Source organism: Corvus hawaiiensis, chromosome 21 (genome assembly GCF_020740725.1).
Source record: "Corvus hawaiiensis isolate bCorHaw1 chromosome 21, bCorHaw1.pri.cur, whole genome shotgun sequence".
NCBI lineage: Eukaryota > Metazoa > Chordata > Aves > Passeriformes > Corvidae > Corvus > Corvus hawaiiensis.
The window spans coordinates 3254915-3265669 of NC_063233.1; positions in this window are offsets into that span (position 1 = coordinate 3254915).

Consider the following 10755-nt stretch of genomic DNA (forward strand, 5'->3'; position numbering starts at 1 on the left):
CCCCTCTCGTGGCTTCTCCAACAGCCTTTAGTGCCTCTCTTGCCATCCACTTGCATCTCGTCATCCCCAAATCCTGCCTCTGATCTGGGGACTCGGTGAGGGGCTCATTAAAGGTGCCCCTCTGTGCAGCCTTGTCCTCAGTTTGCCACCGAGTGCTAAGCCAGGCCCAGAAGGCTTGAGGATGAAAAGTCAGGAATTAGGCACAAGTTTAGAGCCCTCCTCCTCCTCCTCCTGACACGCTGGTTCTCCTGGCTCTCCAGGACATGATAAAACTGATGCACACTCGGGGAACGTTACTCGTCCAAAGCTTGGCGCCTCAAAGGGAATATGTCATGGGAAGGTGGAAGGCACCAAGGAGGCCTTGATTCCTACAATTCAGAGCAGCAGCACCTCGGGAAGGAGACAAAGCTCAGCTGCAGAGCTGTAAAGGCCCTTGCTGAAGCTGCTTGATCACCTTTCACACCCTGCTGAAAGAAAAACTGCCTGATTTTAGGGAAGGGCTCATCCCACTCTCCCCGAGCTTTCTCCCCTTGCCAACTCCATCCTCAAAGCATATCTGGCTCTGGCCACACCCCCATTGGTGCTGTTCTCCATCCCATAACGGCATCACGAATCCCAAAGGGTGTCCCTGGGACACTCCTTGCTCCGCTGCTCCCCACGAGCCCCGCGCTGGCGCTGCCAGCACCACGTCCCTGCCATGTCACCAGGGTCGGTTCGTGGCTCGGTCACATGCAGATGAGGAGCTCGCAGCGTCCATGTGGCACTGTCCTCCCACAGCTTCAAAGCCAGCCCTGCATCCCCTTCCCTTCGGAGCAGCAGGGACAAATTCCAGAGCCGAGGTTGCCATCTGGGCCGTGTCCATCTGTGCTGAGGCGCTCGAGCTGCAGCTGATGAAACGCGAGGGCTGGACTTGAATTTTCCAATAGCTCATGAATGTTTCGCTGAACTCTCCGCTCGGCGCTGTGCATTTGATAAAGGGGGGGTTTTGGTGGTTATGTGCTGTATTCAGAATGATGCTCACATAGGAGTAGGCTCTGCTTCCAGTTACTCCAGATTTCCAGAGGCCATTCCCCAGTTTCTGCTCATGGAAGGAGGAGAAGATGGTCGGTAATTTTAATTGCTGTTCGAAATACCTGCAAAGGAAAGAGGGGTTTCTGTCTGGTTGGGAAGCCCAGCTGTTGGCAGATGTTTCCAAAAGCTTCGTTATAAATGCAAACAAAACTGAGTTTTTGCACTCAGAAATTTGCCAGGGGATGCAGGAGAAAGCAATAAAACCATGATAGGTGATTCACAGGGCAGCCTCCCAGGAGACTGAAAAAATATATATTTACCATCTGGTGCAATCAGACGCCTTCCAAAATCATCCAAGCCTTCCCATTTTCCTCAGAAATATCTTCATGAGCAAGGGACAGAGGCATCCTTGGAGGCTGCCAGAGCAGGGCCAAATTGAGGACAAATTTGCAGGAACAAGTCTCTCCTTTCCCCTCCATATCCTGTTTCTAATTTCCACTAATCATGTACATGTTATTTTTAATTTCTCCTGGGTTGGAATCAGCCTGTGCTGGGGAAAAGGGCTGGGCCCATGGCTGTGGCAGTGCATGAGGGCTCAGTCTGGGCAGAGTTTTAGAGCAACTTGGTGGGATTTTGCCTTTTTGGGGAGAAATCAGGTCAATCCCTTTTGGGCACAGTGAGGTTCATGGAATCCCAGAATGGTTTGGGTTGGAAAGGACCTTAAAAGTCACCCAGTTCCAACCAATTCCATGGGCAGGGACACCTTCCACTATCTCAGGGTGCTCCAAACCCCATCCAACCTGGCCTTGGACACTTCCAGGGATGGGGCAGCCACAGCTGCTCTGGGCACCCTGTGCCAGGGCCTGCCCACCCTCCCAGGGAAGGATTTCTCCCCAATATCCTGTCTAACCCAAATCCCTGTCAGTTTACAGCCTTTAAGGGTTCCTTCAGACCACCCGATTCTCGGGCACTGCCGTTTCTCTTACTGCAGAACAGTGACAACTTCTAAATAAAGGGAAATACCTCCCTTTTTAAGAGGCAAAGCCCTTTTGTGAGTGGTTCCTGGACACCTGGAGCCGTTGGGAGCAGGAAGGTGACGGTGGCCCCAGCAGCAGCAGCAGCAGCAGCAGCAGCAGCAGCAGCAGCTGGGTGTGCAGGAGCAGATGTTCTGCACAGGAACGTGTCGGGGCCATCCTGAGAGGCACAGGCATCTGCTTTGTGCAGGCCTGGGGTGATCCTGATTCGTGTGGACAGCACCTCCTTCTCCACAGGGAAAGCTTCGCTGCCCCCGGCGCCGCCGGAGCGGACCCAGGCTGGGAGCAGGTGTGGGCAGAGCTGCCTCCCAGGACACTGCCTGGGCGAAGGGATGCTCCTGCCAAGAAGCTTTCAAGGAGCATGTTGTCTGAACAGGGATTGCTTTGGAGAAGGCTGCTGACCTCGGAGTATCCCAGGAGTGACAGGGAGCTGTGGTTCCCAACACCAGGGCCACACTAGATCTCCCTCTCCCCAGTTGTCACTTATATCCCACTCCCCAGCTGTCCATTATATCCCACTGCCCAGCTGTCCATTATAGCCCACTCCCCAATATTCCATTATATCCCATTCCAGGCCCATCAGCATTCCAGGTACCACAGCACCAGCTCCATCTCCTGCTGGAAATCCCAGAGCAGAGGACCCCACTGCAGTGGCAGCAGAGGTGAGGGGACCTGGTGACAAAAGCCACGCTGAGGTCCCTCAGCTCCCTTCACACAGAGCCTCCTCCAAGCAGCCCCTGCACTTTCCAAGCACCCAGACAGCATTCCTCAGCCTCGTAGATGAAGGAAAAGGCTTTTCCAGAGGCTGTCTGCAGCCCAGATGCACTCAAGGGACAACTGGGCTCTTCTTTCCAGGAGCTCCTTTGATCTCTGCCTGCGAACGGACGCAGCTTTATTATTTTTATTATTATTTTTCTTTTTTTTTTATTCAGTCTGTGTTGCCATCTTGGGGAGATGCACAAGACATGGGACATTTGGTTATTGTCAAGCGGTGGTTTCAATTAGCTGAGCCCTCCTGCCCCCTTTCCAGCCCCCCGGCCTGCCTGTCACAGATGCTGTGATGGCATCTGGGGCACATGTTGGGAGCTGAAGAGGTTCTTGGGAGCCTCTTCTTCCCTTTCTGTGCTGTTCATGGAAAACATGCTGGTTTAATAGAGCCCAAATCAAAGTGTCACTCACTCAAAGACCTGATCCTTATGGATGGATTTTTTTGGAGGCAGAAGCCAGAGGAGGGTCACAGAAAATGGTGTTGTTTTGCTTTTCTTTTCTCCTTTCTCCTTTTTCCTTTCTTTTTCCCTCACTCTTGCTTCCACATCACAAAGGAGTTGGGAGATGCTGCAAGATGGCTCCAAAAATGGGCAAAATGTGAGAAATTGTGGTTGGCCATGCCATGCTCACATTCCCAAGGGCAGCAGAGAGCCCAGGGATGGAATGCAGGATGCCAGAACACTGGGACACGTTCCAGGACATCCCCATCCAGGGTGCCCATCCCTGGAAAGCAGCTGGCTGCCTTTCTCCACTGGGTATTATTTCTTGCAGAATCCACGTTTTTTTTCCCTGTATTTTCCTTGGCAGTCAGGAATTCCCCTTCCCCCCTGAGCAAACACTCCTATCAGTTATCCACAGGGCGATTTCCTCTCCCAGGGCTGCTCCCTGGAAGTGAGGGCCGAGCTGCCACGAACCAACCTGCAGCTGTTTCTCCTCTCCCTTCCCTTCTCCCACATTCTCCTCAGTGCAGGAATAACCTCAGGAGCTGCAGCTGAGCTCGTGGATCCCAGATCCTTTTGCTGCTGAGCCACGGAGGAAGCAGAGATGGACAGGAGCCTTTCGAATTCCTGGAGATGCACTTCCAGAGTTTCCCAATCCCTTGGAGGAGGAGGAAATTCGTGGCAGGAGGGAGTGTGGATGAGGAGAGGAGGTTCCTCAGTTTCTGGGCGCTTTGCAGCACCTACGTGATGCAACCACCATTCCACAGGCGCATTTTTAGACGGTGAGTCAGGTTTCATGGAAGGTTTGCAGTCATCCCAGGAGCACGTTGGGTTTCCAGCTGCTTCCCACCAGAACACAGGGAAGGACACTCCAGCTCTGTTAAGAAAAGCTGGAAATTACCCAGAGAGGGATTCTCACAGCAAACTAAAGCGGGAGGAAAATTCTCCTTGTCTGTGGAAACTGAGCATTGTTTTATTTCCCTGTTCCTTAACCCCAGGCTCGAATTAGCTTTTAGAATAAAATTGGAGATACCTGGATCCAGCCCTAGATTTAACTCCAGCCTGCTCTGAGTGCAAACTGGATGCACTCAGATATTTCTGATATTTCTGAGCACAGACACGTGAGTCCTGCTCTAATTCCATCTGTTCACTCTGGATTTCTGGGGGAAAATGTCTATTTAAAGGGAAGTTTCACGCTTGCAACAGGAGAGCACAGCACAGCAAAACCTCCTTGTCTCTGCTTGGATGTAAAGACCTGAATGAAATTTTAGGATGAAATACAAATATGACCCTAAGTTATTGCCTTGTGACTCTAATTAAACACATCCTAATGAGCAATGAGCAGGGCTTGTGTAATTCTGTGTTTGTTGGGCTACCTAGGAAATGAATCTCTTCCCTCTGGTCCCTCATGGTTCGGGGAGAAAGCCTGAGAAACCTATGGATGCTGCAGAGCAGGGAAATAGGGATTAAAACTCCCACATCTTTCAGCAAAGCAAAGCTCCGGGCCGCACATCCCCTTCCAAGAAACCCCAGTCCCTCTGTCCATGCCCTCATTTATCCCCTCCTTTAGGGCAGCATCCACAAATCCTGAGCCTCGGGAGTGCAGAGAAATGAATTCTGGAGATTTTGTGTTAATTAGAAAGCCTTAATTAAGGTTTCCCTTTCTGCTCCTTGTAGGGAGGCAAAGGTGCAGGATTCACAGGAGCTTCTCCCTCTGGATAATTTGACATTGGATATTTCTGTGTGCATGGAAAATACTGCACTGTAACTCCCAATTCACTCCTGCATTTGGCTTTATTTGAAGGAATTTGTCAACACAAAAATAGGGACAGAGGGGCCTTGCTGGGTCTTCCCAGATAGGATGGGCTGGGACAGAGCCAGGAACTGCGAGGAAAGTTCCAATTATTAAGGACAAGCTCGGAAATCGTGACCAAAACTGGGAGTTGGGGGCTCTGAGAACCATTTCCTGGCCATGGGGATGCTTGAACTGGGCTGGTGGGAGAGGAGGAGCTGCAGCAGTGGCAAGGTCACGGCCACAGCCTTGTTCCCAATCCGCCTTTTTTTGGGATAAAGCAGGGGGTGGAGGGGTGACTCAGCTCAGGGCCTTTGATCCTCTCCAGTTGTCTCTTCCTGCCCCAAGCTGAGAACATCCAGAGGGGAAAATGCAGTGGATGGACCCTGGGAGTTCTCCTTGAGGGGAGTTAGGACTGGATCAGGTTCTCTCCCATTCCTCCAGCTCGTACTTTGTGCTGGTCCCATTTCCACTCCTTATTCCTCCCTGCACTGAGGAACCAGCACACCACCTCTGCAGATTTTTTTTCCCCCCAAATTATGTTTTTTTGGAAATGCGTTCATATATTTCTTAATTTTTATGTTCTGGGAAGTACATTTATATTTTTGGGAATATAGATATATTTTAAAAATTGCTTTCTTCGAAATATTTTTGTTTTAGACATGGAAAAAATGGTAATTTTCAATCAATTTCACTGTTGAACCCCTAATTTCAGCAGTCTTCAGGATGCTCTGGGTATCCCTGAGCTGCTGGTGACAGAGGTTGATTCCTGTCACAGTCAAGGAAGAATCTTTCCCAAACCATCTCCCACTGTAAGTTTAAACACTGAGTTTTTCTGCTGTAGGAAACAAACCACTCTGGTAACTTCAGTCTCAATTAAGGCTGGATTTAAATATCAAGTTTTATCAAGTTTTATCAACCAATGCTGATTGGGCTTTAGAAATGGTGGGAAAACAACCAAGCTTTGCTTGGAATATTCCTCCTCAGCTGGAACACATCTGGGTTTGAACAAAGGTTTGAGTCCAAGCTTTAAAACCTTGTTCCTTTTTAAACTAAAAATCCCAACCTAACAGATCCAGTATTTTCAATGATTATATTTATTTATTTGCTGGTCCTATAAAAATAGAAATCTTTACCTTGTTTCTAACAGTTTGCTATTCCAAAACAACTTTGGGTGTTTATTTTTTTCCTAAATGACAGAATTAGGGGTTCAATGCCCATTTTTAAGGCACTCAGGTATTTTGGAACCAGGTTGGAAGGAGGAAATGTCCCCTCTCTCGAGTGACAATTCCAATAAATAAACAAAAGCTGCCAGCACCCCCAATGCAATGTGTGTGAGTGAGTGTGCAATGGGTGAGTGTGCTGTGTTTAATCACATCCACACACAGGATGTCCCGAGAATGTTTTCATAGCTGGAGAAATCCAAGGCTTTTTCTAGGAAATCATCTCCTCAAGGCACCAACGATATGAAAAAGCTCCTTTGGTTTTCCAACGTGGACAGCGCTGAACTTGAAGGTTGGATAAAAATGAAAAATTGGGCTTTAATGGCCCAGCGAAATCCAAAGTGACATCCAAGGTTTCCACGGAAAGAGAGGGAAACACCACATCCTTCAGAGGTGGGAGGGATGACGTGTTTAGAGAAACATCCCCGAGCCTGGCTCGTGTCCAGCACATGGCTCGCGGCACAGGAATGCATTGAGCAGCTTTTGGAGGATGCGTGTTGGAGCCCAGCGCTCCATATGTCCCCTGTCACCGCCTTTGGGATGCACGGCCGCCATCCCACACGGCACAGCTCATCCTGCCTGGAGCTGAGCACGCCCAGCCCCGCTCCTGCCCCTCTGGGGCATTTTAGCCCCAAATCGCCACTGCAATCCCAGCTGCTCTGCCTGTTAATGCCCAGGACTGCAGCGAGGCACGGGTGGGAATTTGTGCCTGAGGAAAACCTGCAGTTCATCAACTCTGCCCTAATCCTGCTGCAACAGGGAATAACTCAGGCTGTTCCAACAAAACATGGGAAGAAATGCCGGTGGAACACCTGAAATTAAGGAACACACACCCTGCAGGGAGCTGTGAATGCAGCACAGGGGACAGGGTTGGGTTCCTGCAGTCCTGACATCGGGAGCTCCAGCACTGGCACCTCGGGAATCTCGGAGCGAGGGTCCAAATTCCCTTTTCCCTTCTGGTCAGACCTGTTAAATAACAACCCCTTTGCCTCCGTGGCCTCTCTGTTCATTGCTTCCAGGTACTGTGGGGTCAGCTCAGGCCAAGCAAGTGGTGCTGGTTAAGAACTGGCACCGTCTGGGCCGCCGGAGCGAGGGAGAGCCAGACCCCGTTCCCGGTGGGAATGTGCCTGTCTGAGTCAGGGATGGGACCTGCTCACCCTGCCCTGCTCCAGGAAGCCTCAACACAGAGTTATTCCTCTTTCTTCTCTTATTCTATTCCTTTTTCTTTGTGCACTTCGTGCCGAGGTTCCCTGGAGTGCTGGGAATGTCCAGACCCAGCAAAACAACCGGGTTTGTGTCTCTCCCAAATCCATCCCACGGGATGGATCTGTGCTGGGGAGAGGGGTCCCCCACCAGCCAGCCAGGTTTGCATCCCAAATCTTGGGGAGAATTTGGGCCTGGGGATTTGGGCTCTATGATCTCAGATGTCTTTTCCAACATTAATGATTCTATGATGTCGCTTCCTGTTATTAAACAAGAGCCTCATGTCGAGAAATCCCGGATAAAGTCACAGAGATGCTTATCCAGGCAGCGAGATAAAAGTCCCTTCCACACTTACAACTCCTGGAATTATCTGGGGCTGCTGCAGAGCTCGAAACAACTTCAAATAGATGGAATTACAGTCGCCTTTACGAGTTATTTTTCTGTTCCTTTGCTGCAGAAATAAATCCCTTTGTTCTGTCAGATAAAAATGTGCCAGAAGAAGCAGTCCTTGATACGAGCTCCACGGCTGATTATTCCTTAAAATAAACAAAAAAGAGATGTTAGGAAAATAAGTGGAGTTTTCTAAGGATAAATCTGAACCTCACGTGCATTTCAGGTGGCAGCTGGGGGTCGTGTCCCTGTAGGGCACAGTCTGTGCTCGGAGTGTCCAGTTCAACAGGAATGGGGTGGGATCGCTGACCCCCAGGACTGGGTTTGGGCTCTGATTTCCCAATCAAGGGTGGATTAATCCTGACCCAGTGCCCAGAGCACAGCACTGGGAATAGGTCGGGCTGTCTGCAGGAGCCTTTTGGCTGACGTGGCCAAAGGTCAGAGGTTGTGACATTAAAGCCGCCAGGAATTCTCTGTCAGGGACTTCTTTTAGTTCTTTCATTATTTCTCATCCCAAAGCAAAAATTCTGGCAGAAAATTGTGTCCTGTTCTTCTGCTCTCTTTCTCCTTTATTTTTTCACCTCATCATTGCGACAAAGAGCTCTTTCCACCAGCAAAAGAACAACGGAAAAATGATGGTGAGAGAAAAATGAAGGAAATTGGGTTTGTCCCCAGTGCCTTGTTGGATCTGTGGCAGCAATTAAGGCAGCAATTCCCAAGGAACCTGTGGCATTGCATGCCTGACTTTCCAAGGAATTTGAGTGCCAAATTCCTTTGAATTCCTGAGAAAAGCACGGCCCAGGTGCCTGTGGAACAAGGAGTAACCCTGAGCTTTTCCCAGCTCTCCTGCCTTTCATGACAGCTCAAGGGTTAAGGGAGTCTTTAACTTCTCTCAGCCGGATTGAGCCTCAATTTTCCATTTCATCTCCATCCCCAGAACTCCTATTGATGGCAATATCCTGTTCGGGCCTTTTCCTTCCTTTTGATGTTTGATTTTCTCCTGCTGGCTGTGTGCTTGTACACGGAGGCTGATCAGAGGAGCTGACATTTATTTGAACAAGGGACGAGAGGGAATGGGATGTTTTGTCTCACTCAACGTGCCCCGCTCGGGGAGAGGAGGGAGCTGTCACCAGACTCCAGCGTGTCACAGATGGAATACGCAGTTCCTTGGCTGTTAATTGCAGGGAACGGATCCTGCCTGGGCTGCTGAGGGAGTGAAAGGCCGGGTGAAGCCAGCCTGAGGTGTGGGGAGGGCAGGGAGCTGGGATGGGATGCCGGCCACGTTCCCATCCAGTGGCAATTCCCGGGCACTGAACACACTGTGGCCAGCTGGGGCTGCTCCCGTGGCAGGGCGGTGACAGCTGCAGACTGCCACGTTTCTTGGCTGCTCCTGAAATCCTCCTTCCCTCAAAACACTGTCATGGGCACTCCACATCCAGGCTGAGACTCGCAGCTGCTTCTGCTCCAAACGTTGTTTTGATGCCCCTTGGACGAGGATGAGAAGTTGCGTTTGCTACGTGCTCTCCCTACAGAGCACTCCTGATAAATAATGCCCCTTTCCCGTGGCATAGGCACCATAAAAAAAACCTCACAAAGTCAGTATTGGTGTTGGAGCACCTGAACATCACGAGCTGCATCCAGGCAGAAAAAATTGGCTGTGAAAATCTCCCCTAAATTTTTTCATATTTCTCAATACAGCGTTTGGAATTCAAAATCTGTGTCCAGATTTCCTTTGGCAGCGACTTCTCCAACTTAGGATGGGCTGACACAACTGGGGAGTGAAGGCAAGGATTGATGTCTGAGACAATTTGGCCTCTGCTCAGAATCCACAAGTTCAAGCCTTGTCTTAGCAAATAATTCCCGCTGCTGAGGCTGCCCAGACTCCTTTCCTCCAGAGGAAGGGTCAGTGTCTAGGAAAGGGCAATTCCAGGCCCACACAGGGCTGGGCAGGAGCTCCAGCACCCACTGGGTGTTGGGTTTGTTGCTGGAGGAGCCAACCCCACCTTCCCTGAGCTCTGAGTGATTTAACAACGAGCAACGTCTCTGGTTTTTGGGAATAACTCCGACCACAGGGAGCACGGTGGTTTTTCCGTGCCCTGCACCTCACCAGGAAAAAATGCAAACCCCACCAAGAACAACTGAAGTCTGCACTTTTCCCAGCCCCCAGAGCGTTTTGCCCAGTGGCTGGAATGCTTCTGATGTGGCATTTCCTACCATCCTGCCGGGCTGGGAGCTGCAGGAGCACGGCTCAGGAGCAGGGATGGTGGCATTGGGAAGGCTCAATCCGTGAGGGAATTCCCCACCCAGTGCTTCACAGATGGGATATTGTCCACGGGACAGGAGTAGGGGGACACAACCACAGCCCTGGAGGACAGATCTGTCACCTTCAGGCAGCCACTGCTTGTTTTTATAATATTTTTGTAAATTACCAGGCTCATCACTCAATTCTAAACCTTTTCCTTGCTAAGCTCACACCCTACAATCAATAAGTCAGCACATCTACAGGGATTTGGGATTCTCCAGTGGGAAACAGGGCAGATAAATAATAATTAGATCACTGTGAGAGCAGATCCTTGTCTCTTGATCAGCACAGAATACTCTGTCACAACAGACATGAAGGAAACGATGATAATAATGATAATAATAATATTAATAACAATTTGTAAGATAATAAATTGCCATGCAAACCTGCCAGCCAGCAGGAAAGCTTTTCCCTGGCCTCTCTCCACATTATAGGGTTTAATTAATACAATCTATGGACAAACATGTATTTTATTTCCAGAATGGGAGTTGTAATTTCCTGAGGCTTGGAAACCCAGATGGTTTTGAGTTTAGAATATATCAGGATTTGTTTTTAAAGAGTATTTCAGCAAAGGTTGGACAGGGAGGGGGCG